This window comes from Callorhinchus milii, unplaced genomic scaffold (genome assembly GCF_018977255.1).
Source record: "Callorhinchus milii isolate IMCB2004 unplaced genomic scaffold, IMCB_Cmil_1.0 Scaffold21, whole genome shotgun sequence".
NCBI lineage: Eukaryota > Metazoa > Chordata > Chondrichthyes > Chimaeriformes > Callorhinchidae > Callorhinchus > Callorhinchus milii.
Genome location: NW_024704762.1, coordinates 5,786,012 through 5,806,007, shown reverse-complemented (window position 1 = coordinate 5,806,007; position 19,996 = coordinate 5,786,012). Strand labels below are relative to the sequence as shown.

Sequence of the window (19,996 nt, the reverse complement as noted above, 5' to 3'; positions counted from 1 at the left end):
TTTCACCACAGAAAGTCTAATTTTACTATCACAACCTATATTTTACATTAAAGGTTACATCTAAGAACAATTCCTTTTGTGGACAAAATATATTGTAAAATTGATGGATCATGATAGGATTTCCTTCGATTATGTTATTTGCCTCTTTCTGTAGCTCCAACTCCATTCGTGTCTGTAACTCCAACTCCAACTCCAACTGAGGGACCAACACTGATTGACTTCAATGTCACCTTCATAATAAGCAGCCCATCCTTCACACAAATGCAACAGAATTCAACTTCCCAACTCCTCAACCCTAACCACGCAACCAACATCTCATCCAAGGTGAGAAAGTGGCCAAATCGCAACGCAGAAAATTTACATTTGGTTTAATGTGTTTCTTGTTCTAAAATATCAATGATTGTTCTCTGACAGCTGAATGAGCTCTTCCACACCAGCAAGCTGAACACAACATTCGCGAGTTGCACTGCCCTTGCACTCAGGTATGAAATGTTGCTGCCTTTTATATGGAATTCTGTTGTATTTACTGATGTGAATATAAAACTACAATTAGTTGACGTGAAAATCAATTCCAATCCAGTGATTCAGTTTCTCGTTTGTTATCTCCAGTTTGGCTGATGGTGACAGCACCAGAGTGAGTGCCATTTGCTCATTCAAAAATGATTCTGACTCTGAGAAGGTCGACAGAGTTCTGGTTTATCACGTGTTTGAAAATAAGACGGAGCAAATCACTGTCCTGGGGCCATACTCACTGCAGAGTGACAGCCTCTATGTATCAGGTATTTACTCAATAATTTCTTACATTCCACTCATTATTGACAAGAACTCTCCAGTTTACAAATTGTAACAACTCTTATTGAATCCACAAACTGTTTTGTTTTCAGGCTACAATGAATCAACTCCATTGACAAGTGAGTGTTATTTACTGTATTTTCACCACAGAAAGTCTAATTTTACTATCACAACCTATATTTTACATTTAATTCTAAGAACGATTCCTATTGTGGACAAAATATATTGTAAAATTGATGGATCATGATAGGATTTCCTTCGATTATGTTATTTGCCTCTTTCTGTAGCTCCAACTCCATTCGTGTCTGTAACTCCAACTCCAACTGAGGGACCAACACTGATTGACTTCAATGTCACCTTCATAATAAGCAGCCCATCCTTCACACAAATGCAACAGAATTCAACTTCCCAACTCCTCAACCCTAACCACGCAACCAACATCTCATCCAAGGTGAGAAAGTGGCCAAATCGCAATGCCAGAAAATTTACATTTGGTTTAATGTGTTTCTTGTTCTAAAATATCAATGATTGTTCTCTGACAGCTGAATGAGCTCTTCCACACCAGCAAGCTGAACACAACATTCGCGAGTTGCACTGTACTTGCACTCAGGTATGAAATATTGCTATCTTTTATATGGAATTCTGTTGAAACATATTCAAAGACTGTTGTATTTACTGATGTGAATATAAAACTACAATTAGTTGACGTGAAAATCAATTCCAATCCAGTGATTCAGTTTCTCGTTTGTTATCTCCAGTTTGGCTGATGGTGACAGCACCAGAGTGAGTGCCATTTGCTCATTCAAAAATGATTCCGACTCCGAGAAGGTCGACAGAGTTCTGGTTTATCACGTGTTTGAAAATAAGACGGAGCAAATCACTGTCCTGGGGCCATACTCACTGCAGAGTGACAGCCTCTATGTATCAGGTATTTACTCAATAGTTTCTTACATTCCACTCATTATTGACAAGAACTCTCCAGTTTACAAATTGTAACAACTCTTATTGAAACCACAAACTGTTTTGTTTTCAGGCTACAATGAATCAACTCCATTGACAAGTGAGTGTTATTTACTGTATTTTCACCACAGAAAGTCTAATTTTACTATCACAACCTATATTTTACATTTAATTCGAAGAACGATTCCTATTGTGGACAAAATATATTGTAAAATTGATGGATCATGATAGGATTTGCTTTGTTCATGTTATTTGCCTCTTTCTGTAGCTCCAACTCCATTCGTGTCTGTAACTCCAACTCCAACTCCAACTGAGGGACCAACACTGATTGACTTCAATGTCACCTTCATAATAAGCAGCCCATCCTTCACACAAATGCAACAGAATTCAACTTCCCAACTCCTCAACCCTAACCACGCAACCAACATCTCATCCAAGGTGAGAAAGTGGCCAAATCTGAACCCAGAAAATATACCTTTGGTTTAATGTGTTTCTTTGTCTAAAATACCAATGATTGTTCTCTGACAGCTGAATGAGCTCTTCCACACCAGCAAGCTGAACACAACATTCGCGAGTTGCACTGTACTTGCACTCAGGTATGAAATATTGCTATCTTTTATATGGACTTCTGTTTTATTCACTGATGTGAACATAAAACTACAATTTATTGACGTGAAAATCAATTCCAATCCAGTGATTCAGTTTCTCGTTTGTTATCTCCAGTTTGGCTGATGGTGACAGCACCAGAGTGAGTGCCATTTGCTCATTCAAAAATGATTCTGACTCTGAGAAGGTCGACAGAGTTCTGGTGTATCACGTGTTTGAAAATAAGACGGAGCAAATCACTGTCCTGGGGCCATACTCACTGCAGAGTGACAGCCTCTATGTATCAGGTATTTACTCAATAGTTTCTTACATTCCACTCATTATTGACAAGAACTCTCCAGTTTACAAATTGTAACAACTCTTATTGAATCCACAAACTGTTTTGTTTTCAGGCTACAATGAATCAACTCCATTGACAAGTGAGTGTTATTTACTGTATTTTCACCACAGAAAGTCTAATTTTACTATCACAACCTATATTTTACATTTAATTCTAAGAACGATTCCTATTGTGGACAAAATATATTGTAAAATTGATGGATCATGATAGGATTTCCTTCGATTATGTTATTTGCCTCTTTCTGTAGCTCCAACTCCATTCGTGTCTGTAACTCCAACTCCAACTGAGGGACCAACACTGATTGACTTCAATGTCACCTTCATAATAAGCAGCCCATCCTTCACACAAATGCAACAGAATTCAACTTCCCAACTCCTCAACCCTAACCACGCAACCAACATCTCATCCAAGGTGAGAAAGTGGCCAAATGTGAACCCTGAAAATATACCTTTGGTTTAATGTGTTTCTTTGTCTAAAATATCAATGATTGTTCACTGACAGCTGAATGAGCTCTTCCACACCAGCAAGCTGAACACAACATTCACGAGTTGCACTGTACTTGTACTCAGGTATCAAATATTGCTATCTTTTATATGGACTTCTGTTTTATTCACTGATGTGAACATAAAACTACAATTTATTGACGTGAAAATCAATTCCAATCCAGTGATTCAGTTTCTCGTTTGTTATCTCCAGTTTGGCTGATGGTGACAGCACCAGAGTGAGTGCCATTTGCTCATTCAAAAATGATTCTGACACCGAGAAGGTCGACAGAGTTCTGGTTTATCACGTGTTTGAAAATAAGACGGAGCAAATCACTGTCCTGGGGCCATACTCACTGCAGAGTGACAGCCTCTATGTATCAGGTATTTACTCAATAGCTTCTTACATTCCACTCATTATTGACAAGAACTCTCCAGTTTACAAATCGTAACAACTCTTATTGAAACCACAAACTGTTTTGTTTTCAGGTTACCATGAATCAATGGCATTAACAAGTGAGTATTATTTACTGTATTTTCACCACAGAAAGTCTAATTTTACTATCACAACCTATATTTTACATTAAAGATTACGTCTAAGAACAATTCCTATTGTGGACAAAATATATTGTAAAATTGATGGATCATGATAGGATTTCCTTCGATTATGTTATTTGCCTCTTTCTGTAGCTCCAACTCCATTCGTGTCTGTAACTCCAACTCCAACTGAGGGACCAACACTGATTGACTTCAATGTCACCTTCATAATAAGCAGCCCATCCTTCACACAAATGCAACAGAATTCAACTTCCCAACTCCTCAACCCTAACCACGCAACCAACATCTCATCCAAGGTGAGAAAGTGGCCAAATCGCAACGCAGAAAATTTACATTTGGTTTAATGTGTTTCTTGTTCTAAAATACCAATGATTGTTCTCTGACAGCTGAATGAGCTCTTCCACACCAGCAAGCTGAACACAACATTCGCGAGTTGCACTGTACTTGCACTCAGGTATGAAATATTGCTATCTTTTATATGGACTTCTGTTTTATTCACTGATGTGAATTTAAAAGTACAATTTATTGACGTGAAAATCAATTCCAATCCAGTGATTCAGTTTCTCGTTTGTTATCTCCAGTTTGGCTGATGGTGACAGCACCAGAGTGAGTGCCATTTGCTCATTCAAAAATGATTCTGACTCCGAGAAGGTCGACAGAGTTCTGGTGTATCACGTGTTTGAAAATAAGACGGAGCAAATCACTGTCCTGGGGCCATACTCACTGCAGAGTGACAGCCTCTATGTATCAGGTATTTACTCAATAGCTTCTTACATTCCACTCATTATTGACAAGAACTCTCCAGTTTACAAATTGTAACAACTCTTATTGAAACCACAAACTGTTTTGTTTTCAGGCTACAATGAATCAACTCCATTGACAAGTGAGTATTATTTACTGTATTTTCACCACAGAAAGTCTAATTTTACTATCACAACCTATATTTTACATTAAAGGTTACGTCTAAGAACAATTCCTTTTGTGGACAATATATATTTTAAAATTGATGGATCATGATAGGATTTCATTCATTTATGTTATTTGCCTGTTTCTGTAGCTCCAACTCCATTCGTGTCTGTAACTCCAAATCCAACTGAGGGACCAACACTGATTGACTTCAATATCACTTTCATAATAAGCAGCCCATCCTTCACACAAATGCAACAGAATTCAACTTCCCAACTCCTCAACCCTAACCACACAACCAACATCTCATCCAAGGTGAGAAAGTGGCCAAATCGCAACGCAGAAAATTTACATTTGGTTTAATGTGTTTCTTGTTCTAAAATACCAATGATTGTTCTCTGACAGCTGAATGAGCTCTTCCACACCAGCAAGCTGAACACAACATTCGTGAGTTGCACTGCACTTGCACTGAGGTATGAAATATTGCTGCCTTTTATATGGACTTCTGTTGAAACATATTGAAAGAATGTTGTCTTTACTGATGTGAACATAAAACTAGAATTAGTTGACGTGAAAATCCATTCCAATCCAGTGATTCAGTTTCTCGTTTGTTATCTCCAGTTTGGCTGATGGTGACAGCACCAGAGTGAGTGCCATTTGCTCATTCAAAAATGATTCTGACTCTGAGAAGGTCGACAGAGTTCTGGTGTATCGCGTGTTTGAAAATAAGACGGAGCAAATCACTGTCCTGGGGCCATACTCACTGCAGAGTGACAGCCTCTATGTATCAGGTATTTACTCAATAGCTTCTTACATTACACTCACTGTTGACAAGAACTCTCCAGTTTACAAATTGTCGTAACTCATATTAACACCAGAAACTCTTTTCTTTTCAGGTTACCATGAATCCACTCCTTTAACAAGTGAGTATTATTTACTGTATTTTCACCACAGAAAGTCTAATTTTACTATCACAACCTATATTTTACATTAAAGGTTACGTCTAAGAACGATTCCTTTTGTGAACAAAATATATTTCAAAATTGATGGATCATGATAGGATTCCCTTCATCTATGTTATTTGCCTCTTTCTGTAGCTCCAACTCCATTCGTGTCTGTAACTCCGACTCCAACTGAGGGACCAACTCTGATTGGTTTCAATGTCACCTTCATAATAAGCAGCCCATCCTTCACACAAATGCAACAGAATTCAACTTCCCAACTCCTCAACCCTAACCACGCAACCAACATCTCATCCAAGGTGAGAAAGTGCTCAAATCTGAACCCAGAAAATATACATTTGGTTTAATGTGTTTTTTGTGTAAAATACCAATGATTGTTCTCTGACAGCTGAATGAGCTCTTCCACACCAGCAAGCTGAACACAACATTCACGAGTTGCACTGTACTTGCACTCAGGTATGAAATATTGCTATCTTTTATATGGACTTCTGTTTTATTCACTGATGTGAATTTAAAAGTACAATTTATTGACGTGAAAATCAATTCCAATCCAGTGATTCAGTTTCTCGTTTGTTATCTCCAGTTTGGCTGATGGTGACAGCACCAGAGTGAGTGCCATTTGCTCATTCAAAAATGATTCTGACTCTGAGAAGGTCGACAGAGTTCTGGTGTATCACGTGTTTGAAAATAAGACGGAGCAAATCACTGTCCTGGGGCCATACTCACTGCAGAGTGACAGCCTCTATGTATCAGGTATTTACTCAATAGTTTCGTACATTCCACTCTCTATTGACAGATACTCACTAACTCTCCAGTTACAAATTCAGAACTTGTATTCACACCAGATTCATCTACTTTCAGGTTACCATGAAGCAAACCCTCTCACAAGTGAGTGTGATTTAAGCTGCTGTGTGTTTACCAAACCCCTTTCTGTCTCGATATTTCTTGAATGAATGTTATCCGGTGATTCAGTTCTTTGACTGCGTTGGAAATTAACCAACAACGATAGAGATAAGGAAACAGCTTCAATGTGTTTAAGAAAGACCATTTCTTGATCACTGCTTGGTTTAAATAAAAAAATGTTACCCCCGGATCTCTCCCTCTCCTCTCTCCAGCGGCTGTACCAACCGTGGCTGAAACACAAACTCCCATTGAGTCAATCTCCACTGTCTTTAATGTGACTTTCATCGTTACTAACCTGGCATTCCACCCAAGTCTACAAGACCCCAACTCACACCTGTACAAATCTGCAGCTGGCATTATTGCTCATCAGGTATGAACACTGTTGTTTGTGGAACATTGCTGCGCGCAATTTTGCCGCCATGTTCACCCACAAAATACTGTCCCTACACTTTGCAGTAAATCCTGTGAGACGCTCTCTTGACATGCAAGGCGCCATTCCAAATGCAAGGATTATTGTTATACTTTTACTAGAATGCTGTAATTGTGTTTGTTTCAGCTGAATGCCTTGTATAATCACAGCAAAATAAATTCAACATTCTTGGAATGCAATGTGGTCTCTTTAAGGTAAGAATTCACTATTCTTTCAAACCAGTTAACTCTGGCATGAATCAATATTCTAGCTGCTGCAGATGATGCTGTAATATCTTCATTACTGTTCAAGTGACTTTGCTGTGTGCAAACTGGCTGCTGCATTTGTCTATACACATAAACAGTCACTGCACTTTCCAGTAAATCCTATGAAGCACTTGAAGACATTCTCCTCAAATGAAAGACACAATATCAAATGCATGCATTATTATTGTTGTTATATTGCTTTGAATAAACAATATAAATCAGGCACGCTTATTAACAATTATCCTCATAAATGTACGACTGTTTACGATGGTTCACAATATTATTTCAATTCCATTTTTCTTGCCGACTGTTTACGATGGTTCACGATATTATTTCAATTCCATTTTTCTTGCCAGCCGTGCGGGCATTGAGAATACGAGAGTACATGCAGAGTGTTCGTTCAAGAATAATTCAGCTTCACACCGAGTTGATCGAGTTGTTGTGTACCACGTGTTCAGTAACAAGACTGAAGTCATCTCCGTTTTAGGAACTTACACACTGGACAGCAACAGCCTCTATGTGAATGGTATGAGTGATTGAGTGTTTAGAGGGCTGGGTTGTTCCAGGGAGAGAGTTTGCATTGCATTCCAGACACAGGGACATTTTCATGCTCAGTTAATAATAAATAATAAATAAATAAATTTCAAACAACTACTTGAATGGAACCTACTTCTAGCTTCCAAGTTATTTCAAGTGAGGAAATGTTTATTCAATGTGCATCTTACCTGTAGCTCATTGCTTCGAGCACTCACCTCACAGGCGAGAGGACCTGGGTTCAATTCCGAGGCAGGGTGAAAGTTGAGTAATGTTCCTTACTTCATATACCTCTGTTTACATAAGCAATAAATAAGAACCTGTTTGTTAGTCGATTGGCAGATTGCTTTTAAAAAAAATGTGTTAAAAATTTAAAAAAAAGAATAATTTTGTCACTCAATCCACGACTGTTTGTGGGACATTGCCATGTGCCATGTGCCATTGGCTGCCATATTTCGCCCACAAACTAAACAGTCAATTGACTTTACATTGTATTCTGTGAAGCATTTTGAGATATCTCAAATACATAATAAGGTGCTATATCAAATGCAAGGATTATTATTACTACCTCAAGTGATAAGCTTAAATGACATTGTAAAAGAAAAGTTTCATTCATTCAGTCTTTTACTCTATTCCCAGATTACCACGAATCAGCTCCTCTGAGCAGTGAGTATACTTGATCTGTTTTCCTTTTTGTTAATCTTTATTAATGGGTTTTTAACAATGATTGAAAAAACTTGTGCTTTCCTTTTTCTTACAAAAAAAGGAACGGTTATTTTGCTTGTGAAATATTAACATGTTCTGGTTTCTTTCCAGCGATACCACCCACTGTGCCTGAACCACAAAACCCAGATAAGGCCTGCAAGTCCCTGTGTTTTAATGTGACTTTCATTGTATCTAATCTGCCGTTCATCCCAAATCTACAAAACCCCAATTTACATCTCCACAAGTCTGCAGCCGGCATTATTGCTCATCAGGTATAAACACATCAACAACAACAACAAAATTACATTTATGGAGGGCCTTTCACGTCGGGAGGACGTCCCAAAGTGCTGAACAGTCAGGTGTCGGAGCCCGAGCATGGGGGAGGGGGGGGTATAAGAAGTGGGAGAAGGCAGAGAGGTGGGAAGGAAACCAAAGGCACGGTCGAAGAGAAGGGTCTTAAGACCGGCCTTGAAGGAGGCAAGGGAGGAAGCGAGACGAAGGGACCTTGTGATGGACTTCCAGAATGTGGGGCAGAGAGGCTGAAAACCCGGCCACCGATGGTAGGGCAGTTCAGACGGGAGACATGGAGCAAGCCGGAGCCTGATCAATGGAGGGAGCGGGCAGGTTGGTAAGGAGTCAGCAGGTCAGAGAGGTGGGAGGGAGCAAGGCCATGTATGGCATTCAAGGTGAGGTCAAGGATCTTGAACTCGATCCTCTGGGGAATGGGGAGCCAGTGGAGTCGGGCGAGGGTTGGGGGCGATGGGGTCGCGGAGCCTTATGAACGAGAGGACATGACCTGCAGAGTTTTGGATGATCTGCAGCTTGTGAAGGGTAGAGTTGGGAAGGACGATGAGGAGGGATTTCCCATAATCGAGCCTTGATGGGTGGCTGAGGGAATATCAGGGAAACATTATTTAAATCATTTCCTGGATTGTTTCAGATATTATTTCTGCTCGTTCAGGTGCATGTTAAAGATCCCATGGCACTACTTGAAAAGAGAAGGTAGTTTCTCCCAGTGTCCTGGTCAACAATTTCCCCCCAAGTAAACTGTTCGTTCACTTCATGGCTGTTTGTGGGTCATTGCTGTGCGAAAATTGGCTGCCACTTTCACAGTCCCTACACTTTGCAGTAAATCCTGTGAGACACTCCCTTGACATGAAAGGCGCCATTCCAAATGCAAGGATTATCATTATACTTTTACTAAAACACTGTAACTGTGTTTATTTCAGCTGAATGCCTTGTATAATCACAGCAAAATAAATTCAACATTCTTAGAGTGCAATGTGATCTCTTTAAGGTAAGAATTCACTGTTAAAATCCTTTCTAATGATAGAAAAAGTTAACTCTGGTATGAATCAATATTCCAGCTGCTGCAGATGATGCTGTAATATGTTCATTGCTGGTTAAGTGACTTTGCTCTGTGGAAACTGGCTGCCGCATTTGGCTGCACACATACACAGCCACTGCACTTTACAGTAAATCCTCTGAAGCACTTGAAGACATTCTCCTCATATGAAAGACACTATATCAAATGCACAGATTACTGTTGTTATTATAATGCTTTGAGCACTAAACAATACAAATCAGGAACCTTTTCAACAATTATCCTGATAAATGTAAAACTGCTTACGATGGTTCACAATATTATTTCAATTCCTTTTTTCTTGCCAGCCGTGCGGACATTAAGAACACGAGAGTACATACAGAGTGTTCGTTCAAGAATAATTCAGCTTCACATCGAGTTGATCGAGTTATTGTGTACCACGTGTTCAGTAACAAGACTGAAATCATCTCCGTCTTAGGAACTTACACACTGGACAGCAACAGCCTCTATGTGAATGGTATGAGTGATTGGGTGTTTATAGGAGATGAGGGTCATTCCAGGGAGAGAGTGTGCATTCCATTCCAGACATTTTCATGCTTAGTTGATATATGTATGTGCAGCTCTCAGTCTGGTTTGGATACTCTTAACCGTGTTGATTGATTTCCACACATCACACACTCAACTGACAAAACAAATCATTATTTTTACCTTCACTTGTGCAAATCTCTCTCTCGTTCCTTTGAGACATCTCGAAGGCGTGATAAGGTGCTATATCAAATGCAAGGATTATTATTGATATGTCAAAATAATTAGCTTAAATTACATTGTACAAGAAAAGTTTTATTTATTCCGTCATTTACTCTTTTCTCAGACTACCACGAATCAGCTCCTCTGAGCAGTGAGTATACTTGATCTGTTTTCTCTTTTGTTAAACTTTATTAATGAGTTTTTACCAACGATTGAGAAAATGAAACTGTAAAACTTGTGCTGTGCTTTTTTTTACAAAAAAAGGAACAATTATTTTGCTTGTGAGATATTAATATGTTCTGGTTTTTTTCCAGCGATACCACCCACTGTGCCTGAAACACAAAACCCAGATAACGCCTGCAAGTCCCTGTGTTTTAATGTGACTTTCATTGTAACTAATCTGCTATTCGCCCCAAATCTACAAAACCCCAATTCACACCTACACAAGTCTGCAGCCGGCATTATTGCTCATCAGGTACGTACACATATCAGGAAAACATTTTTTAAATCATTTCCTGGATTGTTTCAGATATTATTTCTGCTTGTTCAGGTGCATGTTAAAGATCCATTGGCGCTATTTGAAAAGAGAAGGTAGTTTCTCCCGGTGTCCTGGACAACAATTTCCCCCCAAGTAAAATTGCTCATTCACTTCATGGCTGTTTGTGGGTCATTGCTGTGTGAAAATTGGCTGCCACTTTCACAGTCCCTACAATTTGCAGTAAATCCTGTGGGAGGCTCTCGTGACATGGAAGACGCCATTCCAAATGCAAGGATTATTATTATACTTTTACTAAAACACTGTAACTGTGTTTGTTTCAGCTGAATGCCTTGTATAATCACAGCAAAATAAATTCAACATTCTTGGAGTGCAATATGGTCTCTTTAAGGTAAGAATTCACTATTAATTCCTTTCAAATGATAGAAAAACAGTTAACTATGGCACTAATCAATATTCTAGCTGCTGCAGATGATGCTGTAATATGTTCATTGCTCGTTAAGTGACTTTGCTGTGTGGAAACTGGCTGCCGCATTTGGCTGCACACATATACAGCCACTGCACTTTACAGTAAATCCTCTGAAGCACTTGAAGACATTCTCCTCATATGAAAGACATTATATCAAATGCACAGATTACTGTTGTTATTATAATGCTTTGAGCACTAAACAATACAAATCAGGAACCTTTTCAACAATTATCCTGATAAATGTAAAACTGCTTACGATGGTTCACAATATTATTTCAATTCCTTTTTTCTTGCCAGCCGTGCGGACATTAAGAACACGAGGGTACATGCAGAGTGTTCGTTCAAGAATAATTCAGCTTCACACCGAGTTGATCGAGTTGTTGTGTACCACGTGTTCAGTAACAAGACTGAAGTCATCTCCGTCTTAGGAACTTACACACTGGACAGCAACAGCCTCTATGTGAATGGTATGAGTGATTGAGTGTTTAGAGGGCTGGGTTGTTCCAGGGAGAGAGTTTGCATTGCATTCCAGACACAGGGACATTTTCATGCTCAGTTAATAATAAATAATAAATAAATAAATTTCAAACAACTACTTGAATGGAACCTACTTCTAGCTTCCAAGTTATTTCAAGTGAGGAAATGTTTATTCAATGTGCATCTAACCTGTAGCTCATTGCTTCGAGCACTCATCTCACAGGCGAGAGGACCTGGGTTCGATTCCCAGCCAACTTGGTTCCTTACTCCACACATCCCTGTTTACCTCGCAGTAACTCAGAACCTGATTGTTCGTTGATTGGCGGACATTGATGTGCACACAAACTGCTCATTCAAGGAAGATCAAAACACTCAGGTTAACAGTTAACAGTGAGATCATGAAACAAAAATTCAGAGAAAAAACGCGAAACATCGTTACTTTATCGAACTATGCTTTGGACAGCAGCAGCCTCCGTATAAAAGCTATTTATTTACTCCTGGGTCATTTTGTTTTGACTGCTGTCTTATTAAACCCTTCGTCTCTGTATGTTTACAGAGACCCACACTAAAGTGACTGATTCTTCCAGGGTACACACTGCAGGTTGAAAAACAATAGCAAATCTATAAATACTTCATGTATTCAATTGTAGCTTCTCATTGTGGTGACTGTGTATTATGTAGTGCCTTTCACGTCAGGAGGATATCTCAAAGCACTTGATAATGCTGTCAAGTGCTTTGGAGCTCGGAGCCGAAGAGGGTGGGAGGGATAACCGAAAGTGCGGTCAAAGAGGTACATTTTGAGATAGGCCTTGAATGAGAGAGGGATGGATGGAGGGGGGGAGGGAGGAGAGCAGCGAGTTCAGATAGTGAGGGCAGAATGGCTGAAAGCCCATCCACCGAAGGTAGGGCAGATAGGGCGGAGGGAATCAAGCAAGTCAGTGACCGCTGAGTGAAGAGAACGCCAGTAACAGTGTGTTTGAGGGAGGTCACAGAGGTAGGGTGGGGCGAGACTGTGGAGGGATTTGAAACTTGAACAAGATTTTTCGTAATGAACTGAGTCAGTAATGAACTGTTTTTAATACTGCGTCCTTTATTTCAGATTGCAGTGAATTGAAATCAATGATTAAACCTGATCCAACACGACAGACAAGTCAAGTCACATTCCTTCCACGAGAGGGAGACATTTTGTTTGATCTCAATTTCACAATACAAAACAGAGAATTTACCGAAGAACTCAAAGACCCAAATTCTCCTGAGTTTCAAGCCATGGAAAAGAACATCACTAGAATGGTAAGAGAAGGACTTGGATTCATTTAATGCAGGGAAAGCTAAAAATCAAATCACATTCAGGAAAAACAATTAAAATTCAGCAGATCAAACATTTCAAACATTTAACAACTTGAAAATAAATAAAATGTTAAATCCTAGATTAAAATATCATTGATGAATTGTTTTAATCTAATATTCACCTGACAGGGTTTACTTTATAAAAACAAATTATTCTTTTGTCCAGGACCTTGGGAAGTCCTCCTGATGTGAAAGGCACTGTACAAATGTAATTTGTTGTTTTTTTTAAAAAAATCTTTCTTGCCTCTAACATTATTAAATCTTCTCCAGCTTTCACAGCTATTCAAAGGTAGCGCTTTAAAGAACAGCTTCAGATACTGTGCAGTTACCAGTTTAAGGTAAGAACAAGGCTTACTTTACTGGTAAGAAATAACAACGACAAAACCGACCTAAACACTTACAACGACAAAACCAACCTAAACATTTGCTAACCTCAAGCTCCATGATAACAGTGGCTCATCCAACACTTCCCGACCTATTTTTCGAAATCCATTTAAGTTTTCATAGAATTTACAGGATAGGAGGTCATTCAGATCATTGAGCGGTTCCCCACCCCCCCCCCACCACCAAACAAATGAAAATAAATAATCCCCCATTTTCTTCGAAAACGGAAAAATTGCCATTAGCACAGGGACTTCTTGTCTGCTAATGCCGCATTTTAGATCCTGCTTTTCCACCATCCTGGGGCTTGTTTTGCGGGGACAACCCTCATTCCCTGAGTGGAACATATTCGGTCTAATTCAGTGAATGGGGGTAAGCAGGCCTAACCTCGCTCACCAACATCTATATGTTTAAAAGAAACAAGGTGGAGCCTTCTCCTCTGTTGCTTTATCATGGCACTACCAGTTTTCAATCCAACCAACTAACTCCATAGAATCTGTTTTTTTTTAGCTCCAATGGATGTAAAAGACATAAGAAATGCTAGACGAGAAAAAGACCAAGGTCCACCTAGTTCACCTTATACCTTCCTGGCGATTGCATGCACATGTGTCCCGAGCTTCCTATGTCCTATATCCCATAATGTTATTTCCTAAAAGAAAACAAATCTAATCCGTGATTGATGGAATCAACATTTCCTACTTCAACCATCTCCCTGGGGAGCCTGTTCCACAGGTTTACTATTCACTCACTAAAAGGACATGCTCACCCTCATTCACCGAATTAGGCCGAATATACTTCGGGACCCATAGCTTCCAAATCCAGGTTGACGGACTCTTGCAGGAACTCTGCTCTTTAACACAATTTATACTTGAATCCTTCCACAGGTTCGGACCAGTTAAAGTTCTTTGCACTTGTTACTTTCATCCAAATAAATCAAATGATCCAACCACCGCGGACAAAATCAAAACGGAATTTGACTCTGGAACCAATTCATCAACTTGGCTTGCATCAGTATATCAGCTTAAAGAGGGCAGTGTTACAGTGGGTAAGTGGCAACCCTCATTTAAGGTCAAAGTAGCTCAGTGACTCGATGGCGATTTAAAAAGGAAAAAATTACTTATTAATTTGTTGTAACGCAAGTGCAAAAAGTATGTCTATTTTCCAAAATGTACTATTATAATAATCCTTGCACTTGATGGAGCGCCTTATCACGTCTTCGAGACATCTCAAAGCGCTTCACAGGATATAATGTAAAGTGTAGTGGCTGTGTATTTTGTGGGCGAAAAATACCATATATTAGTGGACTCAAGATTCATGCACACGTAAAATATATATACACACAAAATGTACTGATCGCAAACTATATTGCATATTAATACATAATACTCACCTGAGCAGATATTGTATTTCATCTATATTACAATCCTCACAGATGTACTTGCTGTATATTTAGACTGTATTGTGCTTATGTTTGTTGCAGAAGCTCAGAAACCAGTCTATGTTCTCAGTGAGAGATTTCCATTCTGGGCCATTATACTCATTGCACTGGCTACACTGATCATCCTGTCCATCATTGCACTTTTAGGCTTGCTGGTAAGTGTGGCAATTCTTGTCATGTTGTAATGATAATCAATGAAAATAATAATCCTTGGGTTTGACACAGCGTCTTTCACATCAGGAGAACGTCTCAAAGTCCTTCACAGGATTCACTGTAAAGTGTGGTGGTGATTGTATTTTGTAGGCAAAAGCTGCAGCCAATTTGCACACAGCAATGTCCCACAAACAGCCATGAAACGAAGGATCAATTTCACCTGGGGAATTGTCAGCCAGAGAGAAACTTCCTTCTCTTTTTGATTTGTGCCATGGGATATTTAATACCCACCTGAATGGGCACAAACTAGGCTTTGTGTATCTTCTCCAAAATGTAGAACCTCCGACAATGCGACCTCACTACTGCATTGGTGCGGGGATCTAGACTTTGAGTTCAAAATCCCAATGAGGGGCTTGAACCCACAACCTTCTGAGTCTGATTGCCCACTGAGCCAGGCTGACACCTCTCTGCTCACTCATTGTGAGAATGTGTGGGATCCATCAGTGTTGAGATTCACAGCCACGAAAAACACTGTTAAATAGATTAGACTTCGATCAGCTGAACAAAAGATTGATCCAATCGTCAGCTGCTCCAATCATGACTCAAACCTCACATTAAACGTTTCCACCTCTATAAATGTAAGTTTTTGCTGCTGTGAAGCTGAAAATTCAGAATCTTGTTTGTCCTTTCAGTGCTCTTGAAATACAAATATACTATTTTGCAGATGTATTCGAAAATCAATGGCATCTATGATGTGATGCAAAACCCTCTTGGAAACTACTATTCACATCTGAATAGCAAGAAATGCCAGAATGAAACTCCATCATTGATATAACTGGGTGCAAATGAAATGCAACAAATGAACAGTTCAGATCTATCCCTCAAATGGTAAAGCAAGGTTAATATTTATAGAACACTGTTGATTCCTGGTATTTTCACCTTTGATTCCAAAATTATCTTTCATTCCAAAATTATTATAACTTCCCATGACTGCCTGAACATCATTCCGGAGATGAATGCAAAAAATTTCTTCAAACAATCTTCAATCAATATGTATGAACATTATGTTGGGATTTCCGATCCCGTAGTTCGAAATATGATTCGACAATCCAAATATGGTGCAGCAAGGTTTATTATGAACAGAGTGAACACATGCATTAACAAGTTACTACAAATGTCTAACAAATTATACTACTAGTCTTTGAAGACAGTCACACAGCGTCACGGAACACCTTCCTTGTGATTCTTAAAGGGACCTCTCCACACTGGTCTTTCTCTCTCCTGTTCTTCTCATCTAGAGTGCCATAGTTATACCCTTTCTCCAAGTGGCCTTCCTAGGGCCCCTCTACCCACTTCTGATACAGTCACGTACTCAGGTTAATCAATCATTTGGCTTGGTGTCAGCCTGACTGAGTCTCCACAAGGTCTTCCCTTTGTCCTGTCTAGGATAGGAGATTGATCAGTTTAGGGCTGTATCTGGTGCTTGTTGTTTTGTTATGTGGGATCATTAGTATATTCCTTTTTAAGTGACTGGTTATTTCTTGTCAGTATCCTGGGATGGTACCAAGGTCATCTAGTTTAAGCAACTTGCATTAGTTGCTATTCTTGAGGGTTGCCTTTTGTCGCTTGGCAAGCCCTGTCAGAATCTAGCGACTTATTGCTAAGTCGAGATCATGTGTCGACCGGTACCTTGGACCGTTCCCTCTGTGGGCTTGTTATCATTTACTGATTAGAGGTGACCCTCTGCCCTTTTCCAAGCTGTCCTGTTATTCTTTCAAAAACAGAGAAAACCAGATGTGCCCTTATCCCATGACTGTCAGTACTTTCTCCATCTTACATTTGTTTAATGTTCATTATTATTAGACTACAACTTCTATAATGTAACAATTATTAGTAAACATTGTGGCTCCATTGCTTACTTATGAAGGAATCTAAAAGACAAATTAATAGAGTGTGATTTTGATGATTTTTAGAAGAAACTTTATTGATACCACAAGTAAATACCATATTTTTTTAACTGATTATATAATTAATATACTTTCTTGGCTCGGTTCAATGCTTAAGATATTTATGATCGCAAATAATAAAAATCGTTATGAGAAATAAATTGCTGTCTTGTTTGAATGAGCCACAATGCTTTTAGCAATGTGCACATGACACAGGTATCTCTACACTTTTATCCAATGAAAGCTTACAGGTCAGTTTGTGCTGGACTGCTTTGCTTCCTGCAGTTTATATCACCCAACATTGCATAGAAAGCATAATTGGAGCACTGAAGAAAATAATAGGGATTAAAAACATACAGTAATTAACAGTAATTGGGATTGAATGGATTTGCCTCTTACAACCTAAGTTGCTTTGTCCCAAAATGACCGTACCCGCACCCTCCACCCTCTTTTAGTCCCAATCGGTCCTCCTTTCCCACTATGCTTCTAGCTTCCTATCTCCACTTGACCATCTCAAAGTCTCCCCCTGCTCCAGCCTAGGAATCCACCATCGGGCTCACAGCACATAAACAGCCATGGTCAAAGTGAGAAATGACATTATGTCCATCTTTGACCAGGTACCCCCCCACCACCCATTGTCTCCTCGTCCTCCTTGACCTCTGTGCTGCCTTCGACACTGTCAACTCTTCTATCGGCTTCCGCCGTCTCTTGTCTCAGCTCAACCTTCACGGCCCTGTCCTTGACTGGTTCAAATTTTACCTTTCGTGCAGTCTCCGCTTTATCTCCACAAAAGCTTCTCCTCTAGCCCCCGCACCATCTTGTGCGGCGTTCCTCAGGGCTCTCTCCTTGGTCCCCTCCTTTTCAATATCTACAACCTCCCTCTTGGTGGCATCATCCGCAGACATGGGGTCAACTTCCACATGTATGCGGATGACACCCAACTCTATCTTTCTGCCTCCACCCTCGACTCCAGGACCGCTGTCCTGACAGAATGTCTGTCACACATCAAGTCCTGGATGAGAGCTAACTTTCTTCAGTTGAACGTCAATAAGACTGAGGCTCTCCTGATTGGCTCCCGTCAACACCTCCACACCTCAGACACTGACAGTTTTACCATTCATGGTCGCACACTCCAACTTACTAAGCCAGTCCTTCGCATCTTGTTTGATCCTCAACTGTCTTTTCTACCCCACATCTGTGCCATGACCCTCTCTGCCTTTCCCCACCTCTGCAACATCACCTGGATCTGACTCTCCCCTCAGGCCACTGAGACCCTCATCCAGTCATTCATTACATCTAGGCTCAGAAATGCTAACTCTCTACTTGACGTCCTTCCCAACTCTTCCCTCCACAAGCTACAGGTTGTTCAGAACTCTGAAGCTTGTGTCCTCTCCCACATCAGGCTCCGTGACCCTATCACCCCACCCTCGCCCGGCTCCACATCCCCCCAGAGGATGGAATTCAAAATCCTTGCCTTGCTCTTCCCTACCTCTGTGACCTGCTATTTCCACATCAACCTGACCGCTCCCTCCACTCAGCGGGCTCTGGCCTGCTCCACATCCACCGCCCAGCCCACCATCGGCGGTCGGGCCTTCTGTGACCCCACCCTTTGGAACTTCATCCCACAGTCTCTTCGGCCGCGCCTTGGGTCAACCCCACCTTGCAACACACCTCACCTTTTCTCGCACCTTGCCACTAGAGGGAGGTATTCCAACAGAGTTTGGTTTGATAGAATTCATGATGAATTTTAAGCGTCCACAATTTTATTTATTGTTAATAATAATTCTTGTATGCGCTATGAGCTGCTTTCACTTCAGGAAGACGTCACAAAGCGTCAAGATTCACTGCAAATTGTAGTCACTTTGTACTTTGGCTATGCGTGCTATAAAAGCCAAATTCTGGGTGCGCTGAAATAATAATAATAATCCTTGCATGTGATATAGCGCCTTATCACGTCTTCATCACGTCTCAAAGCACTTCACGGAGTACACTATAAAGGTGAGTGACTGTGTATTTTGTGGGCCAATCGCGGCAGCCGAGGGTCGGGGTGGGGAGGAGGGAGGGCAGGGGGTGAAGCGGGAAGATCAAAAGCTCACTCGAAGAGGAGGGACTTAAAGTCGTCTTGAAGGTGGCGAGGCAGGGGGCGAGACGGAGGGACTGCGGGATGGAGTTCCAGAGTGGCGGCAGGCCTGCCCGCCGATAGTGGGGCAACCAACGGGGGACATGAAGCAGGCCAGAGCCCCCTGAGCAGAGGGAGCGATCAGGATGATAGGGACTAGGAGGTCGGCGAGGAAGGGGGGAGCAAGACCATGGCGGGGGGGGGGGGGGAGGCTTTGAACGTGAGGACCAGGATCTTAAACTGTATCCTCTGTGTGATGGGAAGCCAGTGGATGTGGGCAACGATGGGAGTGATAAGGTCACGGAACCTGGTGTGGGAGAGGATACAGGCTGCAGAGTTCTGGATGAGGATTTTGGCAGCCTGCGGTGTGAGACAGTGTCGGAGCCGGGCGAAGTTGCGGACGTGGGGGAAGGCAGAGGGGGTCATGGTGCGAATGTGGGGTAGAAAGGATAGTTGAGAGTCAAGCAAGACCCCAAGGTTCCGGACTGGCTTAGCAAGGTTGAGTGTGCAATCGTGGATGATGATACTGTCAGCGTCTTTGTTAACCTTTGCGTATGTTCAAATTTTTTGAAGCCTTCATTTACGGCTGCCTGAACCTTCCTATGACATCAAACCCAACCCTGATTATTTCCCCAACGCAATCAACTGAGTCAGACAGAGAGTAAAAAGACTAGTG

General features: G+C 40.8%; 1 long non-coding RNA gene across 1 annotated transcript; it reads left to right on the top strand.

Moving 5' to 3' along the window:
• The first annotated feature begins 3,665 nt into the window (after positions 1-3,665).
• LOC103172689 lies at positions 3,666-4,169 on the top strand. Its single transcript, XR_006085648.1, has 3 exons — positions 3,666-3,696; positions 3,871-4,034; positions 4,125-4,169. It is a non-coding gene; the product is annotated as an uncharacterized LOC103172689 (long non-coding RNA).
• Positions 4,170-19,996: the final 15,827 nt, after the last annotated feature.